At 40.3% G+C, this 14,291-nt stretch overlaps 1 protein-coding gene across 7 annotated transcripts in view; it reads right to left on the bottom strand.

The window, feature by feature from the left end:
- RAD51B (RAD51 paralog B) overlaps positions 1-14,291 on the bottom strand; it is an 82,289-nt gene that overhangs the window by 32,976 nt on the left and 35,022 nt on the right. Inside the window, exon 8 of one of the 7 annotated variants that reach the window (XR_009755685.1) lies at positions 9,287-9,354. The exons of the other annotated variants lie outside the window; for them this stretch is intronic. The gene's annotated coding sequence lies outside the window, so the exon portion shown is untranslated. The remainder of the gene's footprint in view (positions 1-9,286; positions 9,355-14,291) is intronic. 7 annotated transcript variants of the gene reach the window in all.

Genomic DNA, 14,291 nt, shown 5'->3' with positions numbered 1-14,291 from the left:
CTCCATGCCCACATGTTCTGCCAGACATTTTTGCACACACAGCACCACCAGTCACTGTGGTAACAATTGTAACTTGAGCCTTTCGCAGCTGAGTAAACATCCTAGCAGTCTGAGGAATTGGATTCAACCGTGCCACAGAAGACTGAACGGGAAGAGAGATATGGGGAGATAAAAGTGGTACACTGCAAAGTCTTGAGGTAGCCATTTTTGCAGCAGAACACATCGGTGATGGGAAATGTTTGAAAGTGCAAATATTTACCACTGCAGTAACGTTATAAATACGGAGTATCACAACATTCTTTTTAGCACGGTGTCTCAAATATTTTTTTCCCACTGTATACAATTCCGTGACAAAAACAAGCACAGTCCGCACCCGACATAAAAAAAAATACTGTAAGTTACCGTTGCAATGAACTTAAACATATAGGCATAGCATAGTGCATTGACCAAAGTTGCGCCAAACAATGGTGGTGTCAGATTACATGTGTTTACAATCCGGTAAAAAAAGGGTTTGTACCCCAGCAGTGCATGTTTGCAGATCTCACAACCTTAAAGTTCATGCAACCGCCAAGGCCATCTTACTGAGTTTGTATAAATTATATTGGCACATTCAGTATTTGCAGATCTCTAACCAGTCAATGCTGTGAAATGAAGCAAAAGTAACAGTAAGAGAGCTTCGGCACTGTGTGCTGAAAGGAAACGCCACAAAGCACGAAGCATTTCAGAAACTTGGAATACTGCAGTGAGATAAATACACAAATCTGACTGAGGCAGTGTACATAAATATGGAGCATCAACATTCCACTCACTATTTAAACTTGGTTTATTTTGACAATGAGAAAGAATGGTAAACTATACCACCGAACCTTAAATGCAATGACCTGGTTGGGTGGCATGCAATAATATGTTGGTAGGGACACAATCCTGAACTCTTGTTATATGAATACATAGATGAAACTATGTATGTTATGACATATTTTCAACAAACTGTCAGTGGAGACGACAATTAATGGATTGACGAACCTCAGAGTGGACCTTGAAAATGTTACTCATCAACCAAGGCAGATAGATGCTCCCTGGTGTTGATCAACAGATAGATACATGCTTGCCTCTGTCCTGGGGAACTAGTGACTACTAAGACGAGAGGTCCCAATCAAGTAGATGCATATGGAACAGGACTCTTGGTACCACCTCCAACATGGCTCACATCCTACCCGACAAACGATGTCCTTGCCAATGATCACCATCTGGTGAACCAGGCATTTAGCGTGGCAGTAGAGGGCTCAATCCTTGTCCACCATCAACATATTGGCTCCCTGGTCCATCCTGAAGATGAATCCCGAGATTTACATAGACTGCATCGGATTCAGATTTCACCATTGCCACTTCAGGACGCAGTCATTATTGCACGACTTGAACTTCCATCTGCAGGTCAGTGAGTTATTGATCAGTAGGTCATCCAAGAAAGCCATTATCCTTACCCTTTGCCAGTGAAGCAGGAAAATCGAGATGGTAAGGTGCTTAATAAACATCCAAGTGCTGATTGCAGCCCAAATCTGAGAACGGAGAACTGCATGTACAAGTTTGACATGGTGAAGTGGAGGAATCAATGGTTGTCCTGCTGGATTGGGACATGCAAATAACCATTCTGAGGGTCTAGGGAGATGAAGCAGGCACCTGGTTTGACTGTCCTGATGGTAGAGTCCCAGACATCTATCTTGAACGAGTAGGGCCTGATGAACTAGTGCAGAATGCACAGCTCGAGAATTGAACAAAATCGTCAGATTTATCTTAGAAGACACTACCCTGTGCACTATCTTGACCTCGGCTTGAGGAATGGTGCAACAGGCTAGCTCCTCGTCCTTCTGCCCGTGATAGCAGTCGCACCCTGACTTAAGACACTGCGCACTTGCCTTGGAGAAAGCTTTATCAGCAACCTCGTGCATGTGTCTGTGAAACTGGGGTACGATGTCCTTGTAACCGCGCTTGAAACCAAGCTTTCCGTATTCCTGGGGGCCTCCTCGGTAGAATCCAGAAACTAAAATACGCAATCCAATGCTGGAGAATTGCTTTGTACACATCTGGGCACAGATCCTGCTCTGACAGGTCATGTGCAGTTCACCCTCCTCTTGGTTGTCCACCAAGGCAAAGAGACAGGGCCCTCAACAAAGTCAACTGGATAGGCTGAGGGACCCTGGGTGTCAGTCCCACACACCTTTGTTCATCCCTGGAGACTTCTCGAAGGCAGGGACAAGCTGTTTTCCGGACGATATAGTGATTAACTCCCAGGAACAAGTAACACTGCTGATGTTGATGTAAGACCCGAAGTGGTGCACAACAATTGTCTCGGAGGCACTTCTTGGAGTAAATTGCTCCTGCCAAAACTTCAGCACCAGCAAAACAGGCTCAGCTTCCACCACTCAAAGTATCAACATTTACAACGGACTGTGAGCTATGGTTAGGACTGAAGGCCTCATGCCTAGCTGAAGTGAGTCCACAATAGGAATAAAATATTACTCAACAGACAAGCATGCATCTCTCCGAGAGAGCCCTGAGTAATGGCGAGTTGTCACAGAACAAAACAAAGAGACTCATTCGATGCAGGTACGCAGGTGATCATGTGGGATGGTCAAGTGGAACTCAGATGCATGTAATAAAGAAATAAATGTATTAAAATTGATGTTGCATTTCTAACATTAACTTTGTATAATTGTGCTAATATTTGAAATCTAAAATGTATGTATTTCCACTGTACTGCACGGAGGGGGGGGGGGGGTAGCTTCTGGAGACTTTTGGTGCTAGACTGTTACTTGCGAGCCACTCGCTGTCGATCTTGAGATTTATAACTCAATTAATGAAGTATTAATTTACAAACATTTATGTTTTATCTGCAGACTGCATATACCGCAGTGCTTATGATGGTGTCCGTGTAATGTATTGTATGCTGTGTCACTGATGTTTACAACATACACATGACCGTTAAGTCCAGTTATTTATTGGATGCAAAGGTTGAGAACAGATACACAAAAGGATGAAAAGTGTGAAAAACCTCAATACAATCAGTGCTTTTGTCCCAGTGCATGCTGTTAACATACTAGTTGTTGTTTTTTACAGCTCAAGTCTTATAAACTGCAATGGTTTGCAGTCATTACTACATTTTAAAGCACAAGCGTGTCCCCAAAAATACATTACGCAATAGAGATGTGAAAATACATGGAATGTTTTAAAAACTGTGCTTAACTATGCACATTTGCAATTACAAGCTTGGTAAAAAGCAACTGTAAAGAACTGCCATTGAAGTCAGAGCTATATTTAAGCACACATTTACAGATTTCTTTGTTAAGATCTTCATACACATACCGTAATTAATTTCCAATGGCTGTTATAATGGCTTGGACTGGAGCTACGGTGCAATTATTAAACGCAGTGTGTTATGAAGTCATCTACTGGAATGGGATTCCCGGCAACGGCAAACTTCAGTGGCAAGCGACATATGAACCAGTCTGGAGCTTTTCCTTCATCAGCCCGCAATGACCGGCATGGTGAAACATTGTCAAACAACCCCTGTAACTGACACGGCATGGGTAGGCCTTCATCTAGCAGTGAATTGACAAAGGCTGTATTTACATAAAAAAATTACTTTCATCACTAAACCTTTGAAGGATAATATTTTCTTAATGTATGTTCATTAGTGTATTTCTACAATCCTGAAAACATCTTCCAATGTCGCGAGGAATATTTTTTGTGAAAGTGTACCTGTTGGTCCGACTCTTCTACGACAATACAAATGTCTACGTTCTTCATGCAACATCAGTGCTGCTGTTAAAAGTTAGTAAATGGCTTTTAATCTTGAATTTAAAAAAAACAGACCTTGGTTTGCGAGAGTTTGGATGATGATTAAAATACCATGCATTGCCTATAAAGGCTAAGAACAATGGTATTTTATATTCAATAGTCTTTTTTCAAAATCTGATTGATAGTATGAATGTGGTCACAAAGTTGGGATACAGACAGTGAGCAAAGGGAGAGTTACACACAACAAATGCACGAAACAAATAAATATATCTGAGGGTCACAACTGGAAAACACAGAGTATATATACCTAGGGCAATTACTGAAGGCAGACCATATTTTAAACTAATGTTAAGCGATGGAAAGAGCTAGGTTGGGGTGCTTTTAGAAAAAATGAAATTAATATGAAATAAATTTCGATTTAAAGCTTTCGTGACTGCAGGGATTCATATTCCTGGTTATTTCGGTAAAGTCACGTAGAAGGAAAATAATAATAAAACAGAACAGAGCTGTTCTTCACTTGAGGACGGCTGCTTGTGTTGTGGCCGAAACTTCGTGAGAATTGTATTGTGTTTTATTTTTATTATTTTATTATTTCCCTTCTACGTGACTTTACCGAAAGAACCAAGAATTTAATATGAAATATACAATTCAATGTGCCTAAAGATGAATGTTTTTAACCAGTGTATATGATCCCTCAGCACCCATCCCAGATGAGACCTATACTTGCAGCTGTTGTGGCAGGACCTGCTTGTCCCGCATAGGCCTCTTCAGCCACCAGCGTGCCTGCAGAAGACGTGGATGTCCTTCCTAGATCTTCGTTCGCGAAGCCAAGCCATGATGATTACCAGCTCTGACATGTCGATCATAAACATGGAGCTTGATAATGAAAGTCGAACAAAGCTGAAAAGGTCTCAATGACTGGTGCATGCTTGGAATTTTACTGAGAAACAAAAAGTGCACATGGATCCCAGCAGTGCAAGAATCATGTTTGATCATGACAAGAAGGATTCCATGTGCATTTTCAGTTGCTACTCAAGTCAACAAGCAAACTACCAGTATTTCTTCTTCCTAGCGCTGTTCCCGCTGTGGCGCAGGGTCCGCTTTTCGGCATTGTCTTCTCCATTTGGCTCGGTCCAGGGCATCTTCAGGGGATGCGTTGACCGTCTTCATGTCTTCCTTTATTCGGTCCATCCATCGCTTCTTCGGACGTCCGCGTGGACGGCGGCCCTCTGGCTCAATACGCACGGCAGTCTTGGCCACTGATGACTCTTCACTTCGCATCACATGGCCGTACCACCGAAGCCTTGCCTCAAGCATCTTGTCCGCAATGGGGGCCACACCAAGTCGCTTCCGAACGTCTTCGTTCCTGACACGATCCCATCGAGTGAGCCCGAGGCTCCATCTGAGCATCCTCATCTCCATGGTGAGGAGAGCTTGTTCGTGTACAGTATTTGAGTCAACTAATATGAATTTTTCCACTTAGCCGAGACAATTTAACTCAGGTTAGACATGTCACTTGGATGTCTAGCTAAGTGGCATTTTAAAGTAACACGAAATATTACAATTTATTTTAAGTACTGGAATACCATGTCCAATCGCACTCACACAAATCTTTGCTCACTTCACATTAACATAAATGACAGCTGCCCAGTGACCCAGGTGCACAGCAACACATTGCCACGTCCGAAAGGAAATCGCTCTCCGAAGTTATCTGAGACTTTTGGACTCAAATGCCCAACTCATTATTCAGTCCAGCTTGTGGAAGTAATTTTGTCGACTTGTATGACATGCTAGCCCTAATAACGAGGGAAGCCACCCACTGATTAATAAAACATTGGAGGCGTGGATGCTTTGACAAAATTAAGTCTCAAATTGTGACGTAGGCCACCATATGTGAAGATTCATTTTCAGCCTAAAAATGTGTGTGTAAAATGAGGGTCCCCACGACATACAGCTGGTTTGCCCATGATGTAAATTCTATACAGTCAGTGAAGGAACAATGCTCCCACTTACTATTGCAGTGCACACAAATTCCATCTATCCTACACACAGTGCCCACTGCCTCGCAACAGCACTCATTATATAACGGAAAGCCTACCATGTGTCTCACAGCTGTTTTGGAAGAAAATAATCTGCTCAAACATAATTTCGAAAACAAATCAAATATAATTAACTTTACACTCTGAGTTTGCTTCTGTTCTGAATTGTGTGCACATGTATGGAAGTGTATGTACACAACGTACGGTATACAATTGAAAAAAACTGAATGTATATCCATTAACATAATTGCCATGAGAAGGAATAAACAGATTTTGCTGGATATAACCTGAAATGGTGAGCAGTGTTGAAATGTTTTAATTTTGCAGCCAGAAGAATTGGTGCCAGAGTCAATTTGAATGTACCACAAAAGGTTCCAAAAACAGTATTTTTGTTTGAATAAATATAGTAATGTATATTTTCCAAAACGTAAAAATTGCGAGGTTTATTTTTTAGGTATTGAAAATTTACCTGATCCAATGAACAATAATGAGCCCTGTAAAGTGTACAGCAATCACCACAGTGTTAGTTTAATTAAAGTAGTTTTTGCATTGCTAACAGGTACAATTTCTTGACTTAAAGCTTTCATCATCAGGTGACCTCACCTTATGACGATTGCTTGTGTTGCGATCAAAACGTCGTGATATTATTATTTTTTATTATTTGATCTATCTACGTGGCTTTACCGAAAGACCCAAAGAATAGGTACAAGTTCATGGTAAAATCGAGGTGTGAGAATGAGTCACTTTACAACCTTTGCATTGGTTCATGCAATAAATATAAAGGCAACTGTATTACAAGGTACTTTAAATAAGCTATTGGGAAAGAAAAAAGATTAAAATAACAGTACGTATAAACGTGCAGTAATCCATTGGTTCATAATGGTAAATAGTCTTTAGCCAGAAGTGTAGTTTGTATTTTTTCCCTCTCATAATTGTAGCTCTGTACCAAAGGTATGTATGTTTGCTTGCAACCCATGTAATGCCTGCTGCTCAGCCCCCCCCCCCACCCAACAGGAATAATACTTTTCTTGAATGCAAATAAGTGGCAGTCACTGTAATGATCTAAAACTTTTGTTGAGTCACCTGATCTTAAATGAAAAGGCCAGAGGCAAAAATCACCTCATCTCTACTCGATCCAACACCAAAGGCAATACACTGACATGAAAACATTAAGACATCCAGCAAACCATGTGTGCTTGCCACACATGTACCAGCGTCCAAACCTATATGTATATTCTATCAAAGCCACAATAATATAAAGGTTGTTGCTACTCGGATCTGTGGCAAGGTCCCAAACTCAATCAAAATTGGTCCTGAAACAACAACAAAATAACTAGATAGACATAATCTTCATATTGTTTTGATACTGTGAAGCAGGCGAGCAAGAATGAACATATAAATAAATAGCTCTGTGTTTGTCATTCAGCATTCTTTATGGTTAGCGCCGATGGCTCAGATGAAATTGTGTCACAGTGATGGCATGTTGCATGACAGCCACATCCCCACCCCTACAGTGCAGTCACCAGCTCTGATGCCTGCATGGCCTGGCTCTCATAGCAAAAGAGATCAACTCAAGTGACACCGCGACTGTGTAAAGTCCAGCATGTTTAGCACGCCCTTACTTCTACAACTATAAACACTGCAAGAGTACACTCCTGAAGTGTGTGAGAAAATACACATGCTGGCAAACTAGGTGCACAACAAGTTAAGAGACATTGCGGAGCTGCAGGATTAATATGTAACGATAACAATTCAACACCCTCATGGTTGCAATTCAAAATTGTTTTTTTAATATTATATTGAACATAGCAGGCTCTAGTAGCAGGAGTGGTCACATGAGCACATTTTACAGGGTATAATAATAAAAAAAGTATTTTATTCTTACACACACGATTGTATTGATGTATTGTGAGTGTAATAATATATTTTATTTAATAAACCAATTAATCGTTACATCATACTCCGTGATGAGAGTTTGAGAGCGCAGACAATGGAAGCATGGATCAGCCAAACCTCTGGGCAGTCCTTTGAGAGTGTTTGACCTCTTTAGGTTTGTTAAACATAGGGCAAGGAATATCCCTGGATAACTGCTACCACATTTAATGTTCGGCCTTCACTTCCTTTGCCCTTGCCATCTCCCAAGCCTCTAACGATGTCTGAGCATCGGTGTGTAAATCTACACAGCACCATAACAAAACAAGGAACTTCGCAGCCCTTGCTGCCAAACACACGTGTATCCCAAGTGCGCAGCTGTGCACGTGTACCTTGTTCCCAATCTGAAGTCACTAAGGACACAAACGTCGAACTGAAGCACAGGTTAACCTCTAAGTAATCCTCTGATGAATGAACCCTTTTCGGATTTAGCCAGACAGACAAGTCTTGGCAGGGCAAAAAATAAAGTTCTTGTTTACGCTCGAGGCTGGTTCCCTCTAGCCTCCATTGCAACAGCGGCGTGCATTTGCGGTTCCCCTCCCTCCCTCCTCTTCTCCTCCAAACCCCCAAAACAAAAAAACCTGCCAAACCAGGTCCCAACACACCTTCGGCACATCTGCAGCACTTACAAATAATGTTATTTTGATCGCAGTCTATTTTGCGAAGACCCCCTATTGAACATTTTATAATTTCTTTGAACAAAATAAGTACATTTAAATGAAACTAATCTTCACGAACGAACTATTTCACGTTGTGATTATTTGTGTAATATGGATAGAAATAAATGTATGTAGACAAATATTATTGGTGTTATAGTCAACTGAAAAAAAACAATATAAAATGTGCACTTTGCTTCTGTGTACCACATCAAACGTAGAATGTAAACAAACGTTTAACATACAGTAAAAGACATCCCCCACAAGTACTCTCTTCAACCACAATGCTCCGGCAATCACAGCTCGTAACATCATGGTCTTACATTCTCATTGCTCACGGTCAGATACTGTAACTCGCAGTATTTTCAAAGTTTCAAAATGTTTTAAATGTGACCAGTTCTCGTCTAGCTTGAATACCATATTTGCAGACCACGGCCTTGCATGCATGTTGCACATGAAGCAATGCAGTGTCCTTCACACACGGACTGTGAAGATTGCTGCTTTACTTACTCAAGACGTTAAAATCTTCACATTTTACACGTATGCAGAAGGCCACAAATTACCAAGGGGAACTTAATGAGCTCGTTAGGTGCATTTAAACACCGTTTCCTTTTCTTATTTCGACTGCACAGTTACAAGGTGTTTTTTTTTGTTGTAAAAAGTGAATGCGGTACCACAAAAAAATGGCATAAAGCGGTGTCAAAATGTCCATAACAGAACTTTAAACCGACAAGCTTCAAGCCAACAAAGTGGTATGCAAAGCGAGACATACTCATCTAAATTACACACGCGTCTCAAATCTAGACATGGGGCCCTGCCTCACAGCCAGCCACAGGCCTGTCTCTCATCAGGGACTGCGGTTACCTCTGTCTGAAGCCAAACAAAGGTCTCCACTTTCAGCCGTCTTGCACCGTGTTGGCAGACACGCATGCCTGTGTAATTACAAAAGAAAAGAAGACATGCTCACCATTCTAACTTGGCCATCCTATCTGCTAAGGAGCTGCGTGGCTATGCCGTTTTAACTCACCTGCAAGATTGACTTTGACCCACGTTTAATGCTGAAATTATTGCATCTTGCTCTGTGGATGTAAACTGAAAAAACGACCGCATCATAATATCAAATAATATATTGGCTGCACATTTTAAATGAGTAAAGTGTACTGTGCATAAGTGTGTAGCATTTGTCGGACAAATCCCATGTCGAGCAAAATTACTTTATTGTGTTTGGAAGAAGAAATTAGAACATTTTGCAGCTGTGGCCAGATCTGCCCCCCCCCCCCTGGACATACAATCACATCCTCAATACCTATGTTTGCCAAAACAAGTCAAGGTAATTTTCCAACTTTTTCACACTATAACTTCTCCCCCTTAGCGAATTGTCTGTAGAAAAGTTCAGACTGGCCCTGGTCTAACTTACCCTTCCTATTATTGATCGATCCATAAGTGACAGAATTAAGAATAATATACCATATTCAGAATGTACAGTAAATTAATGAAACAAAAATATAACTTTATTATGATTTCAATGGCCTCATGCTAGTTTATGTTCTGTGTGTGTTCATCCCTACATTTATTTAAACGTGAAATATGTTCCAGATAACCCTTACATCTTCATTGAAAACACAACTAATGGAATTCATAATCATATTCGAAGTGAAATCATGACAAGGATATGTGTTTTATGCAGATTGCAATGCAATACAGAGTATATGTATTACATCAATGTATTACCATTCACTAATACATTATTATCGAACAGAACCAAGGTGTTTTTTTTAGGTGTGGATACACCACTTTATACACAATAATGTTCAATGACAAATATAAAAACAAAATTACACAATCCGATGTACGTTTTATGACGAATAGGCTTCCGCTCTTGTGCAATGCACGTCTTCACATCAGTGTGCTTTAAAGCAAAGCAACACAAAGGCATCGGTCCTAAAGTCCACTTTGCTTTAAAAAAAATGCATTGTCCTTCCTCTAGTTTGTCTGCAGACACATTTTAATGGATAAGGTTCTCAGTAACCTACAGGCGTCGACTAACCAAACACAAACACGAGACCAGTCTCAGTTACATAGACACGGGGATTGTACGTTGACAAGTAACGCCATTCGGGGAAAAGGCAAACCTTGCCTCTAGTCATCAATAAATTGCAGTTTTAGAACAAAAGCAGGCTGAGAAATGGGGGAGGAGATGTTTTATATAGTAAACAAGGGCTTAAAACACAAGAGTAAGCAGTTCTGCAAGTCACAAGGGAGCCTTCTTCCTCACGAGGAAAAAAACAGGAAATCTCGAGCAGAAATCTGATAGGATGAAAAATGTTCTGCAAGCAGATGGTGCAAGAGGACGGTCTTAAGATATTAAATAGAAAACTATACAAGAAAATCAACACGGCACAACTATAATTACTGAGCCTATAAACATCACCACAAAACTAAGCAGTACACAGTTTGCATGATATATGTGCGCCAAATTTCATCAAATTAAAAATAAAGTTTTGCTTTTACTCAACAAGCTATTCCGTAATATGAAATTTATGATAGCACGAACTTGACTAAGAGTTTTAAACTTAATTTCGTACATTATTGTACAGCTGTCTTTTTTCTGCCCAACTTTTTCCCAATAACAGTCTACACATGAGATTTTTTTTTCTCTTTTGCAAGACAAAACACCCCAGTTGTAAACCACACTTGGCACATGCCGGCCAAAAGACTTCTCTGGCCTGACGTTACTACCGTAAAATACATCCCTAGCGTCTTCAAAACGGAAACATCTGCATTTTCCTGCAGTACAGTATGTTCTCTACCAAAGAAATGACAGTTTTACAAAAATATATCGGCTTTTATATACTTTATTTGTGAACATCTTTAAATGTTGGGAGTAAAAATAAGTTTAAACTTTGGTAGGATTATTAATAAGCATACACATTTCTTTCTTGGGGATAACAACATTTGTTGTTTTTCATATTTGACGTTTAACAGCTTTTACAATACTACTTAAGGAGCAATCAATATTTAACTATACTATAATAGCATGTGTAAGCATAGTTTTGCTTTTACCAAATAGAGTATTGTTGACCTTTTTGTTATTGAGATTTTAAACTTCTAAATTTTTACTGCTAAAACGTTAAAATGCTGGGTCCCGTGAAAATGTGATTGCCTCTGGGAAAGTTGTGAAAAAAATTGCCCTGTAATTTAAAAGCAATAAAAGGGCTGTTTTAAATCAGTGTTGTAAAAGTGTGCCAGCACAAATTGATGGGTGACGAAATTATATAAAAAAAAGGATCGTTCCTTACCCTGTGCTACCTTCACTTACTTTTCTTTTTACAGCTTCGCACATTGCCACCCCTTGCTGTCATCAGCCTGAAACAGCACAGTTGCCACCCCTTCTCCCACAATGACAATGTCCATGTCTAGCGCCTCTGTAAGACCCAAATCCTCTGTTGTCCTGGGAGCACTAAACTATGCTCAAGTGGACACGTTCGCTGCTCACAAAAGGATGTGCCATCCGTATCTGGGAATTTACGTAAATCCTGGAAGTGCCTTATGGTACACCTTCTCCAGATGCTGGAATACTGTGTGTCTATTGAGCACATTTCCTGTATGCGCCCACACAGGAAACATCTGGTGCAGTCTGCGCGGAGAGGCACATTTTCTCTAAGCTATGTGTGAACCCAAGCATAATTTAATGAGTCCATATACGACACAACTGCGATGGTCGTGTCTGTTTGAAAACCTGTGGTTGGGAATGGCAAATTATAGCTGTGATCATGTATGTGTCTAAATCCTAAGAAATCTGAATTCATACACATAGTACATTCGACACTGTTACATATCTATACAATGAACATTGGGGTAAAGGATTTCTAACTGTAATACGTAGTATATTCAATTAGAAGTAACATTTATGGAACCAAAGGCACTTCATAACAAGTTAGCCTGTAATGTAAGTCCATTTATAACCTAGTATATCCTGAGTTGTCAAAATATAGAATTTTAGTGTTTGAGGCCAATTTGTACATTTATAGCATGAAATTTTGATCAGAAATATGGTCGATGATTAACAAACAGTATATGAACCCAAATTAATCAGCATATAAACATGCACGCATGGCATTACTCAGACAAAAATGATTGCCAGGGCTTAGAATGAGTAAAATGATACACTCACAGCAACAAACTGCATGCCTAAAATACAACTGGTATTGGCAACAACACACTACACCAAATAACGACTGATGACCAAAACGAATGAGTGGTACTAGAAGTGAAACCATTAGGGGTTCGTGAAAAAAACAGGCCACATTTATTATGGATTACAGCTGAAAAAAGAATGAAAATTTTAAACTACGCATAGCAAAAAAAACAATTACACCATTTTAATCCCAATTTCGGCTACTAAAACGAAACCTCAGGGCCCCCGTGCATAAAATACACCGTACATTCCATTAGCCTGTACTTTAACGATTAAACATCATACATGATGTGAGAACGTTCTTACAACTGTATTAATTACACTTGAAATCAGCAGATAAACACTTCTGCATTGTCTGGGGCAGCACGTGCGTCACAGCAGTGGGGGCTACGTACGGTGACTTCCTGTCTGGCGCCGAGTTCGATCAGGCTTGCTGGAGATTTCAGGGGTTGGGGGTTTGGGCATTGAAAGGAGGGGAGGGTGGCCCAAGAGCCAAGGCGAGTAATAGGGATGGGAGGGGGGTGCAAGAATGTGCTTTCAATTTCCCGTGCTGGTGCGCAAGGAACACTATCAGGCAAGCAACTTACTCCGGTAACATTTCATTGGCTATACTTGGTACTGCCGCATAGTCTGTGTGCTTGGGGAGTACAAAACAGTTGTTAAGATATTGGCAAAGCTCAACTGTCTGACGTGTCTGCAAATTATTGTACAACTGTTGTTCTTGATTAGTGGCATGTTACCAGAATAGTACTGTACCATCAGAGTTATAACGAGTGAGTAATTTAAATCATGCTTTAATTCTAATTTTAAAAACCACCGCATGAAAATTTCAACTTAAATAAAGATTCGCATACATTTATGGCTCAACTTTATCCTCATAGCCAAAACATACGATCATCACAATGAATCATGCAACTTATTCTTGCAAACAAATCAGTCCTTGTACACGGCTGCTCATCTATGTCAAAGTGACTCACTGTAACGGAGATAAAAGGAGATGTATTCTTTTGTGCTGCTGGTTCTGTTGTAACACACTAAATGAATGTCCTTTAAATCGGTCGGAACAATTCCATTACAAAACTTCCACTAACTACAAACCAAGATAAATACCGCCTGTCAAATTCAGCACAAGTTCATTCTTGCTGCAACGTTCCAACGAAACTTATCACAATCAGGGATGGGAAAATAATTACTATAGTTTAAACTTGTTACAATCATAAAGACTGGTGTGGTGGGGGGGGTTTAAAAGGACACAGTTAAACAAGACAAAATTGCTCACTCTGGTCTCGGACACTGCCGTTGTATGCCATTAGCTACACATTTCGACCCAATTGCTTGTTGCTTTTTCCCTTTGTCCGCAATGCCCAGCAGATATCATGTTTCCATGCTCAGCGGCCTGTCACAGTAGTACACTGTGACGACACAATGGGCATGGCACAAAGCTATGTTTTACTCGCAAAGCACTCAGAATCCCGATGAAGCATCCATTCTGTTTATTTCATGAGAACATGCAGAACCCGCTGGCTAATGAGCATAGAAGATTGAGACTGGCCATCATTAAACTGTTAAAATCGACGCGAAGACAAACAAACCATCATGCTATTTCTGCGAACCAATTTTCTGTCTTAGTTTGCGCAAGATATTTCCCCTGTTTATTTTCACGTGTGGTTT

This window comes from Lethenteron reissneri, chromosome 25 (assembly GCF_015708825.2).
Source record: "Lethenteron reissneri isolate LAM-NWPU_2019-01 chromosome 25, ASM1570882v1, whole genome shotgun sequence".
NCBI lineage: Eukaryota > Metazoa > Chordata > Hyperoartia > Petromyzontiformes > Petromyzontidae > Lethenteron > Lethenteron reissneri.
The sequence above is the reverse complement of the archived record's forward strand: the minus strand, read 5'-3'. Positions and strand labels throughout refer to the sequence as shown.